General features: G+C 42.2%; 1 protein-coding gene across 5 annotated transcripts in view; it reads left to right on the top strand.

Moving 5' to 3' along the window:
• The first annotated feature begins 32 nt into the window (after positions 1-32).
• ankrd12 (ankyrin repeat domain 12) overlaps positions 33-21,320 on the top strand; it is a 203,614-nt gene continuing 182,326 nt past the window's right edge. For 2 of the 5 annotated variants that reach the window (XM_085992377.1, XM_085992373.1), the window contains exon 1: positions 66-155. The gene's annotated coding sequence lies outside the window, so the exon portion shown is untranslated. Of the gene's footprint in view, positions 156-251; positions 354-959; positions 1,113-21,320 lie in introns of those variants that run through there. The other 3 variants (XM_085992374.1, XM_085992375.1, XM_085992376.1) reach the window with 3 other exon arrangements.

Here is a 21,320-nt window from a genome sequence, read left to right as displayed (position 1 = left end):
CCGGGGCCGGGTTGACGTCCGGAAAGCAGCCAATCAGACGGCCCGTAACGAAAGTCTTCGGTTGGCGGGTCACGTGACGCGGATCCGTCCAACCCGCGGAAACGTTGGACCCGCGGAAAGTCAAAGGCCGTCCCGGAGATGGAACCTGATCAAAGGTCTCGTCGTTTATAATTTCTCTCGCTTTATAATAATAATAATAACATAAATGTTAACAAAAGGACGTTATAGTTATTTTAGTGTTTTCCCTGGGGGGGGGGGTTCTGCAACGTGATTTGGGTTTTTTTTTCTCCCCTCCTTCCTTCCTCCCTGTCCTGAAATTTTCAACGCGTTTCTTCACACGTCCCTTCGAAAAGGTAAAGGCCGAAAATGATGCTTTAATGGAAAAGAGCGAGCGAGCGAGCGAGCGAAAGCGAAGCGAAGGCCCGTGATAGCAATCGGATATTGTGTGTTGTGCGGTTGGACTGACTGAAACAGGAGGCGTGTGTGATGAGCTTGAGCTGCTCTTTTGCTCAAAGCGCATCTCTCTCTATTTTGTTTTAATTGGGGTGGGTGGCGGAGGAAAAAAAACTTTTACATTATTTAATGTTATCGACCTTTCGCTTTTAAAAAAAAAAAAAAAATTATTTTTGTTTTACATTTCCCAGCCCCCATTTTAGAGTCTCTTCCCTCTCCTCCCCTCATGATTGTGGGGTAAATTTTTTGCACAGATAACTGTATAATGACGACTGCAGTAGAGAGGGAGACCCTTATTTGTTAATCTATATGTTTGTGTTTTTTTTCCAAATGCTGCTGAAGAGATTTTAAGGTTTCTGTTGAAGGGAATAGTTTACAAAGATTGTTGGATCGCTGAAATTTGAAAACAATGAGATATGATTCAGCAGCAATTTCTCTTAAAAATGTTGCAGCTTTCTGAGGCACGGTAGTGGTGACGCGTCTATACTGAACTAAAATGGCTTTATGCTTATAGTCGCTGGCTGGGTTGTCCGAATCCGTTTGGCAAATAATACCAGTAAAACCAGTAATCTCATAATGACATGACGCTGGTGTCACGAAAGGAAGAAACTGAGACTGGTCAACCATTTCAGTTTAAGCGTTGGATGATCGAGGCACAGGTTGGTTGAGGAACGTTGTGGGGAGGAAAAAAGGGAAAGTCATTCAAATCAAATCTGTTGATAATTAGATGGAAGTTTTTTTTAATAATCATCTAAACGTGCTTTGGAAATATATAGGGAATGATGAAGTAGATTTAACTTAATTCCTTAGATTTAATTACGATGTAACAGTCTGGTAGTACGAATTACAATTCTCTCGGGAATGCAGACATTTTAAATCTTCGTAAATCGTGATTTTTTTTTGTGTGTCTGTGAAATCGGATTTAGATCACGAAGAGAATCAGATCCAGTTTACTGTAAACTGTTGCTTTTAAAAGCTTTATTGCGCTCTTTTAGTAAAACTGGATGAGCTCTTGTAAACTGGTATTTGTGGCTTAAAATGAGGGCTATGCTATGAAACACTTCATACTGCAGACTCTGACAGCCCCTGATTGCGTTAATTTATCCCCCCCCCCCCCCCCCCAAAAAAAAAATACGCAGAGCATCGGGAAAAAGCACTGTGATTTATGTACTTGTTCGTTATATGGAATCTTGCTGCTGGATATTGTTTCTTGTGAGAGGCATTTTCATTTCTGCTTTTTAGAACAATGCAAATCTCATAGACATTTATAGAGTGAGCTTCCAGACTTTAGTAATTGGATACTTCAGATTTTTTCTCCTTGCAGTTTGATGGAAAAATACTATTTTAAGTGCCTGATTTGAATCCAAGCCAAATATCACTTTCCTGTGTCTTTGAATTTGAACCACATTTGGTATACAAGTTGATTTAAGTGGACACATTTTTTATCTGTGCTGAAGGCTGTATTCTTAAACTGTCCTATCTCATTCTTGATGTACAGGAGCAGGATAGCATTGAGGGTGGGCTAGACAGAGCTAAATACAAGGTTCTCTCTTCATTTGGTGACACCCACAAGCACACAGGGTCAGCTTCTACCACAATAACCCAACTCTACCTCTCTGCCTGCACCATCAATGCCAACTGCCTGTCTGATGATTCAATTATGGATGAGTCAAAATTTTCTTCAGCTAAATATTGGGTGTTGTGGTAAAATCTGACTCTGTGCTTGTAGATAATGTCATTATGGGGTAGTATATAAATGAAGAAGAAAAAAGGATCAAGTATGTAACCCTGAGAAGACAAAATAGATGACTGGGCACAGAAGAGGAAAACATTGGAAGAGATCTAATGACTGCTCTGGGACAGGCAGGAGGGAAAATGAAAACCAGATTGAAGGAGTGCTGAAAATAAAAAGATTTTAGCTGAATCATTAAATCATGGATGAGTTTAAATTTCCTTAAGCTCAATGTTGGTAAAATTGAATTTTTTGCCTTAGGCTCCCACCACCACCTATGTGCTGCTAAACTCAACTCCATCAGTCTTATCAGATTAAATCTAGATTTAGAACCTCTACATCCTGTTTCATTTGAATTTTGTATCCTGTGTTGTCCAATGCTGAGACCTAGAATCATAGAAATTACAGACCAGAGGCAGGTCATTTAGTCCATTGCCCATGTTGGTACTGGCGCTTCAACTGGAGGTATCTACTTTTCATCCCTTATCCTTGTGCTTTTTATCTGCAGCATTGTCTGGTTGTAGGCCCACCTCTTCCTCACTACAAAATCCTAGGTTTGGCCTGGATATTTGACTTAGATATTGACATTTGATTTGCTTTGCTACGACCATACGAAAGAAGACTACAAATTCCTTATCGCAGTTTCCTCACCTCAAGAATTGATTCCTCCAACACTTTCTGCGCAGCCACCTGCACTCCATCCTCCACAGACTTCCACTCTATTCATAATTCTGAGACCTGTATCATCTCATCCATAAACAGCATGCAAACTCATCAACCCCATCCTTGCCAAGCTTCACGGGATCTTGGTGTCCGAGCAATTTGACTTCAAGAACCCCTTTTTCATATTCCTCCACAGCTTTGCTTCACTGAGGTTTTCCCCCTCCACATTTCTAACACTGGGTTACTCTTTACCTCCCATTCACTCTACTACACCATCAATGGCTATTTCTTTCAGTCACTGCTTCTGCTGTCAACAATTTTTCCTCCCAATTTCTCTGCCACTATTTTCACCTTTTTTCTTTTTCCTGCCTATGTTTTCTTTATTTGAGGAGCACTAAAGAAATTTCCAGTGTTGTTTGAAGTTTTTTTTCCCCACACCACCCCTTCAATGTCTTTAAATTTTTTCCTGGAGGTTTGAAAGCCACTGATTTATAAGAATATAATGAGGCCCAGTAAGTTTATTCCCTTTGATTTTTTTAAATTCACTTATAGGTACAGTTTCATTACTTTGTCTATGTCCCTACTCTTCACATTTGAACCTGCATGGCCAATGTCGATGGGCATGCTTACCAATCAAGCGTCAAGCTGGATCATGTCCTCAGCTGATGTATAGGGGCATATTTTTGAACAAAATTGCAAAAACAGTTTGATTTTTTAAATTATGTTTAGAATATTAAATGCATATACATTTTGCAGAATCATTGTACACCTTTGTGCAATAAGTGCAGAGAATAAATTGGTACCTTTGGTTTTATTGGGCTGCTGAGCAATGTGCACTTAATGTTAAAGGCAAATTGTTTGGTCTAGCTTCTGAGATTCAGTTCGGAGTTTAGTTTTGAGAGTAATTTTTCTATAGGTTAACATATAGAACGTATGAGTTTTGGTTTCCTTAACCAGTAACTTTTTTGGGATGTTAGCACAGATTGGCTGCTGTGTTTGTCTTCACAACAATCACTGCCTTCAAAAATAATTAATCAGACTTTTACACATTTCTAGGTGATAAGCTAGGTATTGTTTTCATTATACACTGAGTGAAGCCGGAGCAGATTATCAATGCTGAACCTAAGATGAATACTACTTTGATTTTTCTATTTCTGGACAACATTTTACCTCATGAAGAAAGGGGCTGATAATTTGGAGCCTTGGAACATTTCTGTCAACATCAAGATTTCCAAGGCGGATACAGCATAGGATGTGTTGCCAGGGAATAGTTGTCTCTTCCCAATATTTCTTAGTCTAACTACAAACTGGCACCCCTGTTTGCATTTTCCATACCAGCATAATTCATGGTCTCCGAGTGAAATAGCCAGTTTGTCCTGAATTATTTTGTCGACCCATAGCCACTGACTACTGGATAGAAACCATCTAAACTAATTTCTTGTTGGACCCTTTCAGCGATTAGGAAGACAACCTAATTTACTTTCATTCCATCAGACCAGCTGGACTTGAACTCAAGTCCCAGAAAGGAGAGTATTTTAGCTAACTAGCCATCCGTTTCCTATTTTTCTGCATTTCTTGCAAGCATTTTAATTTTTTTTCAGATAATGTGATTGTATGACACAGTGTTACTATTTTGAAATGCGCTTTCAACATATGGTAGTGTTTAAATAATTCAGGAAGGTAACACACGCTGCAGTGATTGGGTTTTATTTTGTAAATTACAGCTAATGGGAGAAAAACTTCCCCCATGCAAATTAAGGAGGAAAAAAGAGATGGAAAGGTACTGAAAAAGGTAATAAGGATAATACACAAGAAAATTCCATGTTTTGGGGGTTACAATAAATGCACTAGTAACTGGGGGAAATTAATAGGGAACACGACTAATAATATTGATATTCTAATGTTATACTACTACTGATCAATCAATTTATATTTTAAACTCTGGCAGGGCTGCCATTTTGCAAACAGGCAAGCAGTCTGATTCAGTTTCTCGGGCAGTACGTATATACTGTAACTGATGCGCTTGGCTTAGTCATGTCTGTCACTCCAGTTAATCCAGTCATTATATGAAGGTAGGTGGGAACCAGTTGGATAGGAGAATGATTTGTTCCCTTTTCATCTAATATGATAAAAGGCTATATTTACATTTTTAGAGCGAAACTGCTTTATACATGTAAAAAATCATATATGTGCATTTGATTTTGAATATTTCACTATCCAATTTGGATTTTAATTATAGAATAGGTGTCCATTTTTAAAAGATTTTAATTCACATCTTGGAAAGACTCCACAGGTGTCTGGCCATATTCCATTTTAGTATCTCACCTGGGCTCTCAAATAAAGCAAAGGTCTTCAGACTTGAACATAAGCGGTGTTTTCATGTCATCAGTTTCAATTGATGCTGCTTTTCACAGCCCTATTGTGCTTGAGGAAATAAGCTGAGGTTGATAATTTCTGTGCCATTTGTTACTCTTACAAGGTTCAAGGAATAAAGATCAATTTTGTTTTTAAGAGCAGACATCTTTTGTCGGTATACAAATGATACTGGTGTGTTTTTTTCCTTTTATTTAACCCTTACTCTTTCTCTGTTCTGAATACAGTTACATGGTCAGTGACGTTGATGTCAGTAGACTGAGAAGCGAAAACCAAGTTAATTTCTGTCCTTGCCAAACATTTACATAGGTGTACTTGTATTTCTAACAGGGCCTCTGGATAGCAATCGGGCCAAGATATTTTTTCTCCCTTCTCTTTAGGCTTTGGATTTGAAGCTAACTGCATTGTCACCACCATCCTGCTGAAACCTGCTTTCTCTGCAACGTTTGGAACTCTAGCAACACACCATGCTAAGCACCATGTTAGGAAAGGGCTCCAGCTACTTCTGCAAGTTTTATTTGTTGTATATTTTTTAATCTGTGTTCTCCCACCTCTTTTCCCCCCCCCCCCCCCCCCAACAAACAATTCCACCAGATGAGAGAATTGCACTGCGAGTGATTAGTGTGTGACCACAAAATTTAAGGGGCAGAATTATTACTATTTTCTCTGTGTAAGATGGCTAATTGTTTCCTTCCTGCTGCATTTTTTTTAAATTGAGAAAAAAAAACATGAAGGGTCAAGGCATTACATAGGATATACGGCACAGAAACAGGCCATTCGGCCCAACCAGTCCATGCTGGCATTTATGCTCCACTCGAGCCTCCTCCCGTCTTTCCTCATCTAAATCTATCAGCATAACCCTCTATTCCCTTTTCCCTCATATGCTTGTCCAGCCTCCCCTTAAATGCATTTATACTATTCGCTTCAACCACTCCCTGTGGTAGCGAATTCCACATTCTCACCACTCTTTGGGTAAAGAAGTTTCTTCTGAATTCCCTATTGGATTTCTTGGTGACGATCTTATATTGATGGCATCTAGTTATGTGCTTCCCCACAGGTGGAAACATTCTCTCTCTATCCACTCTATCAAAATCTTTCATAATTTTAAAGACCTCTTATTAGGTCACCCCTCAGCCTTTTTTCAAGAGAAAAAAGACCTAGGCTGTTCATCCTGTCCAGATACGTACACCCTCGCATTTCTGGTATCATCCTTGTAAATCTTTTCTGCCCCCTCTCCAGTGCCTCTATATCCTTTTTATAATATGGCGACCAGAACTGTACACAGTACTCCGTGTGGTCTAACCAAGGTTCGATACAGGTTTAGCATAACTTCCCTACTTTTCAATTCTATACCTCTAGAAATAAACCCTAGTGCTTGGTTTGTTTTCTTTTTATGGTCTTGCTAACCTGTGTCGCAACTTTTAGTGTTTTGTGTATTTGTACTCCGCGATCCCTTTGTTCCTCCACCCCACCTAGACTCGCACCCTGCAAGTGATGTGATCTCCCTATTCTTTCTGCCAAAATGTAATACCTCACATTTATACGTTGAATTTCATTTGCCAATTATATGCCCATTCTGCAAGTTTATTAATGTCCTCCTGTAATTTGTTGCAGTCCTCCGCAGTATTGACTATCTCTCTTTCCCCCCCCCCCCCCCCCCCCCAAAAAAAAAATTTGGTGTCATCCGCAAATTTAGAAATCGTGTTTTTGATTCCAAAGTTTAAATCGTTAATGCAAATTGTAAACAGCAGTGGTCCCAGCACTGATCCTTGTGGAACACCACTACCCACCTTCTGCCACTGTGACTAGCTACCCTTTACTCCTACTCTCTGCTTTCAGTCCTGAAGCCAGCCAGCTATCTATTCTGGTACTTGTCCCCTGACTCTGCATTCTCTGACCTTGTTCATCAGTCTATTATGGGGGTACCTTATCGAAGGCCTTTTGAAAATCCAGATAAATTACATCTGCATTGCCATTGTCTACTCTCTCTGGTTGGTCAAGCAAGACTTTCCCTTTTGAACTCCATGCTGACTATTCCTTATTATATGTTTGGTTTCTAGTTCTTCTATTTTCTCCTTTTAGTAGGGATTCCATTATTTTTCCTACCACCGATGTTAAGCTGACTGGTCTATAATTCCCTGGACATGTTCTATCCCCCTTAAATATCAGTATTACGCTAGCTATCTACCAGTCCTCTGGCACTACACCTATTTATAATGAATTATTAAATATGCATCGTAATGCCTCTGCTTTCTCTTCCCTATCTCTTTTAAAATGCATGGATGCAATCCATCCGGACATGGGGTTTTATCCACTTTTTGAGTTTGATTAGTTTATTTAATATATCCCCTTTTTTATTTTAAATGCACTTATCTAATTACTAATCTCATCATCCAATGTCATGTCCATCTGTTCTAGCTCCCTGGTAAATACTGCAGCAAAATAATTATTTAATATTTCTGCCATCTCTCCATTGTTACTTATGGCATTTCCTGTCTATCCCTTAATGGCCCGAATCCATCCCAACTTTTTTTTTATTGATGTGCCTATAAAATAATTTACTATTTTGTTTTATGTTCTTTTGATAATTTAATTTCATAGTTCTTCTTTGCCTCCCTAATTGTTAATTTCATAGTTCCTCTTTGCCTCCCTAATTGTATTTTTGACTTCTCTCCTAATGTAGTGCAGAACACCAAGGTGGATAAAAGTAAAAGAGAAGGTAGTGTAATTTGGGAAGTAGTGATTAGGTGATGCTTAGCATTGTCTTTTAAGGTCGTAGAAGGATCGAAACACAAAGGGAAACCCACAGCTTTTGGGTCCTGGTAAGATATAGGGTTCTGCATCCACATTTACTTTGAAACTAGTGCTGTTTTTCCTGTACCAAACTATTGCTGGTGATAAGGCAGACTTTGGTTTCAAATTTGCTAGAATCTGGAACTGATGGGATACCTGGTTGTCCAATGCAGAGATTGTGTATAATCTAATAGTTTTGAATTCTATCTACCATGCATTCTAAACAATTGGTCTCATCCGACTTAAAGCTGATACATGAATCACAGAAAGGTAACGTACAGGTACAGCAAGCAATTAGGAACGCAAATGGTATGTTGGCTTTTGTTACAAAGGGATTACAGTGTAAGAGTAAAGAAGTCTTACTACAATTATACAGGACATTGATGAGGCCACACCTGGAGTACTGTGTACAGTTCTGGTCTCCTTACCTAAGGAAAGACATACTTGCCTTAGAGGGAGTGCAGCAAATGTTCATTAGACTGGTTCCTGGGATGAGGGGATTGCCCTATGAAGAGAGATTGAGTAGACTAGGCCTATATTCCTTAGAGTTTAGAAGAATGAAAGGTGATCTAATTGAAACATATAAAATTCTTAAGGGGCTTGACGGGGTTAATGCTGGGAAATGTTTCCCCTGGTTGGGGAATCTAGAACACGGGGTCACAGTCTCAGAATAAGACGTAGGCTATTTAGGACTGAGATGTGGAGAAATTTCTTCACTCAGAGAGTTGTGAGTCTTTGAAATTCTCTACCCCAGAGAGCTGTGGATGCTCAGTTGTTGAGTATATTCAAGACAGAGGTCGATAAATTTTTGGGAGCAAGGGAATTAAGCGATATGGGGATAGTACGGGAAGGTGGAGTTGAGGTAGATGATCAGCCATGATTTTGTTGAATGGCGGAGCAGACCTGAAGGGTCAAATGGCCGACTCCAGCTCCTATTTTTTATGTTCTAAAGTATATTTTGCTAATTTTGAGGCCAAGATTAACTATGGCATGGCGAGCTTTTAATCAACAGTTGTGGGAAAAGAAATTTACTTGTGTCTGGAGAAAGTTAAGTTTCACAGTGCAAGCGACAGTAGAGGCTGTCTGGAAAGCAGACATTTTGTGGAGAGTTGCCCAATATAATATGAAATTCTGTTTCAGTGACCTCCTGAATGGATATGATGGGCTACCCAGTCAATACTGAAGTAGAACTTAATATTACATCAGTATGATTTCTAGAAAAAAAGGATGCCTCTAACTTTAATTTTTTTCCTACGTGTTTTCTGCCCTCCCCTTCTCTGACGATAATCCGGTCACACTCTGACATCTATATATATAAATCAGTACTTCTGTCTATCTGTCATTCTGTCTGTCTATCTGTCATTCTGTCTGTCATCGCCTGTGCGTCTGGCGGGCTATGCGCTCGAAAGTTACAGGGCATACCTACGCGCGCGTTACCTCCAAAGAAAGCTTACGCTTCCGAGACGGTTTTAAGCGTATTTACGTTTCGGCCGGGCTAAAATTGCGCCCGCGGTATCCCAAAAACCTTCAACATTCTGCTCATTAGCATCTCATTATCCGCTCATTAGCGACAGAGTGACCTCGAGCTCGACCAATTGTACGCCGGGTTGCTGGCGTGTGCCGCCGGGCCAATCGGTGCGTGTGTGGCTGGGCTTTATCGTTCTGAACAGAGGTGAGTCGCCGCCATCTTGATTCCAAACTTTTCCTTTTTCCCGCTTTCTGCATCTTAAAAAAAAACGTTGCTTTTAAAACACACATTGTTTTAAAAAAAAATGATTTAGAAACGAATTAACTTATCTAATCTCATTAATTTTCCTACCTTTCCCCGTTTTTCCAGGTAGGCCTCGAAGCCTCGGCTTCTCCTTCACACCCACGCCCGAGCTAGGCACCTCCCGGCCCCACTCGAAGGCTTGAGTGCCGAGCCTCAGCCCAGCGCCGCTAGGGTGCGCGCGCAGCAGGAGCTGAGACGCGGCGTCTCTCTCTGGCTCGGCCGGGGGGCGGGGCTTGCTGAGCGTCAAGCGTCACCCTGGCAACCGGCCCCCCGGCCGTCTTGCACAGCCGCAATCGGCGGTCTTCACCTCGGGGGGGGGGCGCGACCCTCGGGGGAGGGGGGGCTGCGACCCGGGGGGGGGGGGGGCGACCCTCGGGGGAGGGGGGGGCGCGACCCTCGGGGGGAGGGGCCCTCCCCCGCGCCCTCCCTCCCTCCCCGCTCTCCCCCCCCCCTCCCCCCCTTCTCCCCCTTCCCTCCCTCCCTCCTCCCCCCCCCCCCCCCCCCCCCAGTCGCTCGCTCTCTCTCTCTTCCAACAACAACATGCCCTCGAAAAAGCCTCGGCACCGCCGGGCACTTCAGCTAGTTATTCATGTATGCGATGTGATGATAAGTATTAGCATTTTGTTTGTGTTTGTTGTGGGGGTGGAAGGAAGATACAAAGTCAAGTAGGGAGCCCAAAACCCTAGTTTGTTTTCTTTTAAAGTGACAAGTTTGTTGAAAGGCCATAATTGGGGGGTTTTGAATGTCACAAACTGAGTTCCAGACTTCTGATTGTCTGTACTCTCAGAAAATTGTCCAGCTCCCTTTTGAATGCTTGCAGGAAATCTGCATACTGCACATGCTTGCAACTTATTCCAGAGGTCTGTGACTGCAAAAAGAAGCACCCTTCGAGCATCTAACCTAGTTTAAGGCTTTTATAACTTATATGACGCCAGGTCCTCCCTAACCTATCTAGCTCAAATAGCCTATCCTTTTGGACCGTCTTTTCATTATTTTATAGACTGCAATCATATCTCCTAAAAGTCTACACTTTTGCGAAGTTTAAAAAAAAAAAAATCCCTTAAACTATGTGTTAGGCTAGTGGCCCTCTGATACTTTCCATCCCTCTACATTCCCCACCAGCATTACCAACTTCCCAAGAACAAAAAAAAAATACTCCCAGTGCTAATCACCATGTTGGAACAGGTTTTCTGTCCATGATTGGCAAGAATTCCAGGGGCAGTGAGCGGAGAGCAGCGGCAGCTGCAGACAAACGATACATTGCTCAAATGGATTTCTGGAAGAAATTAAAACCATAGAGCAAGAAATATTTATTTGAGAATTCAAAATGAGTTCCTATATGCAAACAAAAAATCTGAGACAATAGCTTTAAGGATGCATTTTGCAAAAATGTTTTATCAAAAAATTCAACAATCTGAAATGCTCAAAAATGAGAGAAAGTGGTGTGCATTACAGTAATGTGGATAATGGCAGAAGAGGCCGTGTGTCAGGACTGCAGTATGTGGGGATTTGTGGACCGTGAGCCTGTCCAGAATAACCACACTTGGGGGAAATGTCTATGTTGAGTCACTCCAACTCAGAGGTGAGTTGGAGACACTCCGATGCATAAGGAAGGGGGAGGAATATATAGATGGTTTACTCCAGAACACCATCACACAACATAGAGAGGTCCAAACATTAAAACAAAAGCTGAATTTAGGTGAGGTGAGAGTGACTGCTCTTGACATCAAGGCAGCATTTGGCTGTGGCGCGAAGGAGCCCTAGTAAAACTGGGGTCATTCCTGGCACAAAGGAAGATGGTTGTGTATGTTGTACAAGGCAATCATCTCATGCCAGGACATCGCTGCAGGAGTTCCTCGGGGCAGTGTCCTAGGCCCAACTATCTTCAGTTGCTTCATCAATGACCTTCCCTTCTTCATAAGGGCAGAAGTGAGGCTGTTTGTTGATTATTGCACAGTGTTCAGCTCCATTCATAATTCTGCATAATGAAGCAGTGCATGCCTAAATGCAGCAAGACTTGGATAGCATCCAGGCTTGGGCTGATAAATGGCAAGTAATGTTTGTACTATGTGTGACAGGCAATGACCATTTCCAACAAGAGAGAGCCTAACCAGCTCCCCATGACATTCAGTGGCATTACCATCGCTGAGTTCCCCACCATCAACATCCTGGGGGAGATGAGCTTTCGACTATATATCCATGCCATCATTAAAACCACCAATTTCCACCTCCATAACATCGCGTAACTCCACCTCTGCCTCGGCTCACGTGCTGCTGAAACCCTCATCTATGCCTTTGTTACTGCTAGACTTCATTATTCCAACGTACTCCTGGCCAGCCTCCCACCTTCCACCCTCCGTAAACTTGAGCTCATCCCCAACTTGGCTGCTTGTGTCCTAACTTGCACCAAGTCCCGTTCACCCATCACCCCTGTGCTCGCTGACCTACATTGACGCCCAGTTAAGCAATGCCTCAATTTAAAAATTCTCGTTTTTGTTTTCAAATCCCTCCATGGTGTAGCCTCGTCCCTCCCTATTTCTGCAATCTCCTCCAGTCCTACAACCCTCCGGGGTATCTGCGCTGCTCCAATTGTGACTTCTTGCCCATCCCCGATTTTAATTGCTCTGCCATTGGTGGACGTTCCTTCAGCTGCCTAAGCTCTGGAATTCCCTCCCTAAGCCTCTCTGCCTCTCTTTCCTCCTTTTAAGACGCTCCTTAAAACCTACCTCTTTCTGCCCTAATATCTCCTTATGTGGCTCAGTGTCAAATTTTGTTTGATAATGCTCATGTGAAGCACCTTGAGACGTTTTGGTACTACATAAATACATGTTTTTGGTGTGGGTGGGTGGGGGGGGGTGGTCCATCATTGTCCAGAAACTGTACTGACCAACCACATACATGCCGTGGCTACAAGAGGAGGCCAGAGGCTGGGTATTCTGCAGCGAATGGCTCACCTCTTGACTTCACAAAGGCTTTCCACCACCTACAAGGCACAATCCTGGAGTATGATAGAATACTCTCCAATTTCCTGGTTGGATGCAGCTTCAATAACACTCAGTCTTGACACTATTCAGGACAATGCAGTCTGCTTGATTGGCTTAAACTTCCATTTCCTCCACCATCGGCGTATCATGTTTGCAGTGTGTACTATTTGCAAGATGCACTGCAGCAAATCACCAAGGTTTCTTTGGCAGCACTTCCCAAACCTGCGAACACCACCTAGAAGGGCAAGGGCAGCACATGCATGAGAACACCATCACACTTCATCCTGACTTGGGCACATCTCACCATTCTTCCATTTTTGCTGGGTCAAAATCCTGTCACTCCCTCCCTAATAGCATTGTAGGAGCACCTTCACCACACGGACTGCAGCGGATCAAGAAGGTGGATCACCACATGCCAGCCATGCCAGCAACCCCACAATCCCCAGAATTAATTTTTAAAAAGTTATAGGAAGAGGAGTCTATGACATAATCAGAAGGCAAGGGAGAGCCTAGCGGAGACAGAAAAGAAGGAACCGCAGAAACTGGTCTTGTTAAACAAGTACAGTGTACTTGCTACCTGTAGTGATGAGGAACAAGACTGCGAGGAGGATGACCAGAATGTTAACCAAGGCACTGTGGAGTGTGGGGGGAAGATGCAAAACAGAAAAGTTGTAGTTATAAAAGTTCAATAATAATGGAGAAAGAGGGTGTTCTCTGCAGTTGTGATCACAAGTCCAGGAATGGGCGTTGCCAGGGGAGGGATGTTGCCACCTAAATAAGAGTTCTGTACACAGATGCTCATAGTATAAGAAATAAAACACATTAGTTAGAAGCATAAATTCAGCTTAAAGGGTGCAAAGATCTTACTACAAGCTGTGCATGACTGGAAGCTAAATATTCCAGGCTATAGAATCTATAGACAGGGAAATTGGAAAAGGGCGGAGTGTAGCAATATTGATAAAAGACACAATTCCAGCAGTTGAAAGAAAGGATTTCAGTAAGCGTGATCATAGTGAAAACACTGGGTAAAACTAAGGAACAGCAAAGGATGCAAGACTGCTGGAAGTTGTCTACTGACTGACTTCCTGACAGTGTGGCTGGTTTTTTTGGGGGAGGGGGGATATAAATATGGAGCTCAGGTAAGCCTGTAGTTAAAATCCATGTTTTAGTGGGAGATTTTAATTTTCACGTAGCCTGGGAGAAGCAGATCAGCTCAAGTAGTAGAGACAATTAAATCCTAGAATATTTTATTACATAGGAACAGGAGTAGGCCATTTAGCCTCTCGCGCCTGTTCGACTATGACTGCTGTGTACCTAAAGTCTATTTACTCATCTTTGTTCCATATTCCTTGATAACCTTCCCTAATAAAAATCTATCAATCTCAGTCTTGAAAATTTCAATTGACCCAGCATCCCTCTGCCTTTTTGGCAGAGGGAGTTTTATAAAGGTGGCATCTCTGATGATGATAAATGATTGTAGTGTAATGAAAGTTTAAAATAAAAAGTTCTTGAGTGGCAAACATATCCACCATGGTCTCTGAAACGTACTTGATTGCTTTTGGGGTTTGGAGAGGAATTCCCAGAAATTTTCCTTATTTGGCCTAGCATTTTTCTCTGGTTTTTCATTTGCCTGTCCCAGCAGATTGCATGGGAGAGAGTGCGGTTAGGGGTGACGGTATACAGAAGTTACACCATAACACAACAGGGTAGGCTTGATGGATCAGCTGTTTTTTTCCCTATCTTTTCATGTGTTAGGTGCAAGAACAGAGACCTGGGGGTGTTTGTGCACAAATCTTTGAAGGTGGCAGAACAGGTTAACAAACCAGTTATAAAGCATATGGGATCCTGGGCTTTATAAATAGAGGCATGGGGAGGGGGGGAATTTTAACCCCAGAAACGGGTGAGTTGGGGTTGGGTGGGATGTTCATTTTAAAATCTGAATCCCGCCTCCAACCTGCCCACTTTAACGGGGGCGGGCAACTAAACCTCTCGCAAGAGGCTGGTTGGCTATTTAAATATTCTAATGAGGCTGCGTGCCTCATATTTAACCACCATTTTAGCCCTGGCCGGCCGGGTTTCCTGAGCCTCGGGGAAACCCGGCAGCTAAAGGCAAGAGGAGTGCTGGATCCAGGAAGTAAGTGCTTTTTCACTTACCCGCTGGATCCAGCTTGCAGCTTGCCTGCTTCACACACTGCCCCCCAACCCCACCTCACCACCACCCTTCCGATCGCCTCCATTCTCACCCCCAATCCTTCTGATCTTCCCCTTGCTCTGGCCTCTGGACTCCGCTCATCCCGGCTTCTGATCTTCCTTGTGGCCTCTGGACTCCAATCACCCCCCTGCTCCGGCCTCCAATGTTGCCTGGTTCCAGACTCTCATCTTCCTCCCCCTGCTCCAGCCTCTCCAATCCCTCCCTCCCTACTCTCTGCTCCCTGGCTATGGCCTGGTGCCGAAGGCCTACCCGCCCGATAGCCAGCCAGCCCCTCAATCTGGCTGTCTGTGGCCGGGAGACGGAGACAAAAAATGGTAATCAAGTCCTGCTGTTAAATTCAGCAGGACCTGGGGGAACCCCGTTCCTCCAGGTTTCCCAATCCAGTTCCCTCCCTGCTTCCGAGTTAATATCCAGCCCATAGTGTACAAAAGCTAGGAAGTTCTGCTAAACTTTAGGAAGGATGTGAAGGCTTTGGAGAGGGTACAGAGGAGATTTACTAGAATGATTCAAGGGAAAAGGGATTACAGTTCCATAGACAGAGTAGAGAAGCTGGGTTTGTTCTCCTTGGAGCCGAGAAGGCTAAGAGGAGATTTGAGAGAGGTGTTGAAAATCATGAAGGGTTTAGATAGAGTAATACAAAAACTATTTCCAATGCTGAAGGGTCGATAACCAGAGGGCACAGATTTAATGTGATTGGCAAAAAAAGCAAAAGAACCAGAGGTGACATAAGGAAAAACCTTTTTTTAAGCAACGAATGGTTAGGATTTGGAATGCACTGCCTGATAGGGTGGTGGAAAGAGATTCAATAGTGGCTTTCAAAAGGGTTTTGGATAAATGCTTGAAGGAGAAAAAATTGCACTGTTACGGGGAAAGAGCCGGGGATGGAACCAACTGGATTGCTCTTTAAAAAGCCGGCGCAGACTTGATGGGCCGAATGGCCTCCTTCCGTGCTGCACTATTCTATGTCTTTAAAGCCACATTTATTGTCTATACCTATTGCTCTGAGAATGTATTGGTGGGCAAGCTTCTTGAACTGCTACAGTACCTGACGGTGCTTCCACAATAGTACAGATAATTTACAGCACAGAAACAGGCCATTCAGCCCAACAGGTTCCCACAGATTGGAAGGTAGCAAATGTAACCCCACTATTTAAGAAAGGAGGGAGAGAGAAAACGGACCTACAGACCAGTTAGCCTGACATTAGTAGTAGGGAAAATGCTAGAATCTAACGACGTGATAACAGGGCACTTAGAAAATAATAATAGGATTGGTCAGAATCAACATGGATTTCTGAAAGGGAAATTATGTTTGATGAATCTGTTAGTTTTTTGAGGCTGTAACTAGCAGAATAGAGATGGGGAACCAGTAGATGTGGTTATTTGGATTTTCAGAAGGCATTCGATAAGGTGCCACACAAGAGGTTATTAAATAACATTAGGGCTCATGGGATTGGGGGTAATATGCTAGCATGAATTGAGGATTGGTTAACGGACAGAAAATAGAGAGTAGGAATAAATGGTTAATTTTTGGGTTGGCGGGCTGTAACTAGTGGGGTACCGCAAGGGTCAGTGCTTGGGCCTCAGCTACTCACAGTCTATCAAATGATTTGGATGAGGGGACCAAATGTAATATCCACGTTTGCTGATGATACAAAGCTAGGTGGGAATGTAAGTTGTGAGGAGGATGCAAAGAGGCTTCAAGGGGATATAGGCTAAGTGAGTGGGCAAGAACATGGCAAATTGAATATAATGTGGAGAAATGTGAAGTTATTCACTTTGTTAGGGAAATAGAAAAGCAGAGTATTTTTTAAATGGTGAGAGATTGGGAAATGTTGGTGTCCTTGTACACGAATCACTGAAAGTTAGCATGCAGATACAGCGAGCAATTCGGAAAGCAAATGGTATTACAAGAGGATTTGCGTATAAGAGTAAAGATGTCTTACTACAATTATATAGGGCCCTGGTTAGACCACACCTGGAGTATTGTGTACAGTTTGGTCTCCTTACCTAAGGAAGGATCTATTTGCCATAGAGGGAGTGCAACGAAGGTTCACCAAACTGATTCCTGGGATGGGGGGATTATCCTATGAGGAGAGATTGAGTAGACTAGGCCTATATTCTCTAGAGTTTAGAAGAATGAGAGGTGATCTCATTGAAACATACAAAATTCTTACAGGGCTTGACAGGGTAGATGCAGGGAAGATGTTTCCCTGGCTGGGGAATCTATAACCAGGGGTCACAGACTCAGAATAAGGAAGGGGTTGACCATTTAGGACTGAGATGAGGAGAAATGTCTTCACTCAGAGGGTTGTGAATCTTTGGAATTCTCTACCCCAGAGGGCTGTGGAGGCTCAGTCATTGAGTACATTCAAGACTGGGATCGATAGATTTTTGGATATTAATGGAATCGAGGGATATGGGGATAGTGCAGGAAAGTGGAGTTGAGGTCGAAGATCAGCCATGATCTTATTGAATGGTGGAGCAGGCTCGAGGGGCTGAATGGCCTACTCCTACTCCTATTTCTTATGTTCTTGGGTCTAACCGGTGAAGACAGATAGGTGTAAACTTCTGTTACGCAAGTAATAAATTCAGCAATATACAGGAAACTCTTTTTATCTGGCACCGACAGGACCGGCATGATGCCAGTTGATCAAAAAGTCCGGATTACAGAGAGGTATACTTACCAAGGTACAAGCGCCCCGTACACGGCCACAGGTGCAGGAGTCCCGGTTACACGGCCACAGGTGCAGGAGTCCCGGTTACACGGCCACAGGTGCAGGAGTCCCGGTTACACGGCCACAGGTGCAGGAACCCCAGTTACACGGCCACTAATATACAGTAAAACTTACTTGAACCTACTCCTGAATTTTGCCGGTTAAGAGAGATTTCTGGATATTTAGGTGCCGGTTAAAAGATAGTTTCCTGTATTGCAAATGCCATATGTTGAAGCTATTGGAAACGCATTGATTTAATGTGTGTGTGTGATGGATTGTGCTTTTAGTAGAGCTACATTTACCTTGCATTGCTGACAGCAGCCTTGGCCTCCGCAGCAGTGTGGTGAAGTAAATGAGGCTGTGCTGCTGTTTTCCGGTGGTGCCAAAGTTCAACTAAAGAAGTGGGTTTTGTGGTGCAGCTGGAAGCAATAGCTGAAGGTAATGCAGTCTATCTTTTCTGGCCATGGTGTGCATGTCAGTAAGCAGTTTTTCTTTTGCTGGTCTGCGTCGATCTTCCACAGGTCCAGATTACAAAGTATGACTTCAAAACAACTCTTTGATGACTTGTGGCTGCACAATTGATTTTTTTTCTGGTGCTAGGGAATATGTTCTGCAAAAGCAGCTGGGTGCATTTCACAGCATTAGCAGCCTTAGACTATTACAGAATTGATTCTCTGTAATATAAATGCAAAATCAAAATCTTTGCCTGCAGTACAGGGCGCAATGCAATGGTATATTTCTTAGACTTTTGTTAATGTGAGGAGCTCAATATCTTGGCATTTGCACTGTTAGTATTAAAACGTGTTGGTGGAATTGACTTCTGAATTTGCTTCCTTTTGCCTGCTGCACTTTGAACCACCTTGTTTAGTTTATGGGTGGTTTACAAAGCTGATAGGGAAACCCACCTTTTCATGCCTGGCTCCTCTTCCTGTGGTTGCCTTTTTTTCGTTTTCGTCCACATATGACAGCTGGATGGGTCTAGCTTTAATGAAAGGTTAAATTAAATGGGGATTTTTGGATTCATTTTTGTTCACCCAGTCTCCATGCAGCAGCCAAAATAAGTAGAGTAACCCATTGACTGGGAAATCATGCAGAGTAGGTAGAGCGTATGTTTGTTGACACATAGGATTCAGAAGTGAAGCACACATGGTCGTTCTTGTGAATAATAAACTCCGGAACTGTAAATTGCTTGATGACATAGATGAACGACTTTGTTGGGGGCGGGGGGGCGTTATAGCCAGCTGGAAGCACAGGTGCATTTTCTTAAGTTTGGGTTGTTTAGTATTCCAGAAAGATTTCCAATTTAGCAAATTAGCTTGCAAATCCAGTGCTTTTTTTTTTGAATACTAAGTGCAGTGTTAATGCCAAGTGGCCAAGTGGTTTGCAATTTATGGAACAAGGCAAGATCAAAAATTGGTACGAAGAATAGAGTTTGAAACCTGTTTTAATTATCCATGTCTGTGCATAATGTTGGTGTGTATCTGGGAACTCTGAGTAATGCATGAAGATTAAGAAAAAAATCCTCCCTCTTCTTCAGCTTCCCCAACAGTGTACTGTGTAAATGCTGGTACATTCAACTCCTATTCATTCAAGGTTGTTTTCTGTTCAATAATTTAAAATTATCTAGTAGTTAGATTTATACAATTTTAATTTTACAATTATATAAATTACAATTCTACAAAATACTTGGTGATTGTGGGTTGCTTCCTGCTCACAGCATGCTTGTCCACAAAATTATCAATTACATTTCACTGCACTAAATGTATCATTGGGACATCTGGCTTAGTTGTCAGAAATTTCATCAGCAGTCGTACAAAATTAGACATGATGGCTGTGGTGGTTCCTCTACATCCGTCTACACACTGGACCCACTCGCTTGGGACTGTTCCTCAATCACTTCTACAGCAGCAGCCTCTGGCATAGCATAAATAACTACTAGTCATAATGATCCCTCCTCAGCACTGCAATGGAATCAAAACTCGCGTCTGCTGGCAGTCACAACAGAGAACTCAGACGTTCAGTGTTTTTGAGTTTGTATCAGTGCCTGTGTGGGATCCTCGACTCTGTCCAATGCAGCTGCTTCCTCCTTTGGTAGGATGAATTTGAAAGCAGTTGGCAAAGGAGTGTCTTCAGCCACTCCCCTGCAAACATCCAACATAAATGGCATGCCAGCATCTATTAGTTGGATTATAGATGTCAGTCTAGCAGTAGAAATATTAGCTCCAGTGCATTTAGGCGCCAGTATTTCATATGACCCCCACAGTTGTCATCTTGTCACGGCAACTTTTCTGCCTTGCGATGACGTACTTTGGTGAAATTGGCACCGCTGCTTTTTTTTTTAAAAAGCATAGGTCATCCATACTTTTTTGTTGTTTCTGCAGGTTATATTGATTTTTTTTTTGCCTCTCCCAGGAGATTGAGGAGGGGGTGGAATGGGGTGATGGTGTGAGTGGGTTATACAATGCTGAAATAGAACAGGCTTTATGGAGCAGCTGGTCTTTTCCTGTCCTTTTAATAGTAAACGGTATAGTACAAAATAATCTTGTATCTCGGGTTGTATATATTTATATGTTTAATATTTAAAATGCACATTATTTCCTAGTTCCTACCAGTATTTTAACATTTGTACAAATTGTACAAGCGTGACACTATTAAACTATTCCTGCTGTATGCGGCACTGGCATTATTAAGTACTCTGCATTTTGCGGATCTTGTTACTGTGCCAAGATATTTTTGCCAATATACACCTAGGTTTTTTAATGTATATGAAAAGGTTTTTCACGTTTGAAAATGTTAAATCAAAATGACTAATATTACTGCTGTATCCTTTGTATAACTGTATACTTGTTTATATAAACAGCTTAGTGCACTTTTTTTCCTACTCTTCACCTGCTAATGTAATGGTAGCTACGCCAAGATTTTTTAAATTTTCTCTTTTAGCAATAAGACAGTTCCATTTTTACTTGCATTTACATTTATCGATAACGGATGGAAAGAATGAATGATCTGTATTGAAGTAATTGCTGTGTAACTCATTTGTTGAGACCAGTTGTCTATAGAATGTTGGTGTGACGTGGGGTGAAATTGTAATTGGTACCGTAAAACAATTTTAACAATAGTGCCTTGTCCTACAACACAAGGACAACAAAGCTACATACGACTGTACAAAGTTGGAAATTGATGAGCAAATTTCTGGCAATACTTTCGTATATTGTATTTTGGGACTACATTATATTGTTTTTGACTTCAATTGTTAATGATTGGATAGTTTCAGAATTATTTTAGAATGGCATGATGGCACTATATAGCACTCCAGTATGTTGTCATAAATTCAGCCAAGGGTATACAGCTGATATTTTTCCAGTCGTATTCCTCATCTCAACCATGACTTTGGGGAAAGATATTGAGTGTTCTGAACTTTTCAAATTTTAAACAGAATGCCACCTTAGCTCAGTTTGTAACATTAACCGTTGAGAGTTCAAAACCAACTCCAGGATTTCAGAGCATAATCGAGCACTGAAGAATGCTGCATTGTCAAAGGTGCAATGCCTCTGGATGCATAGGAACAGGAGTAGGCCATTCAGCCCCTCGAGCCTATTCTGCAATTCATTTGGCTGATCTGTAT

Source organism: Somniosus microcephalus, chromosome 7, assembly GCF_052327205.1.
Source record: "Somniosus microcephalus isolate GS21.2 chromosome 7, FLI_Smic_1.0, whole genome shotgun sequence".
In the NCBI taxonomy this organism is placed as follows: Eukaryota; Metazoa; Chordata; class Chondrichthyes; order Squaliformes; family Somniosidae; genus Somniosus; species Somniosus microcephalus.
Note: the sequence above shows the minus strand (reverse complement) of the source record. Positions and strands in the feature narration are given on the sequence as shown.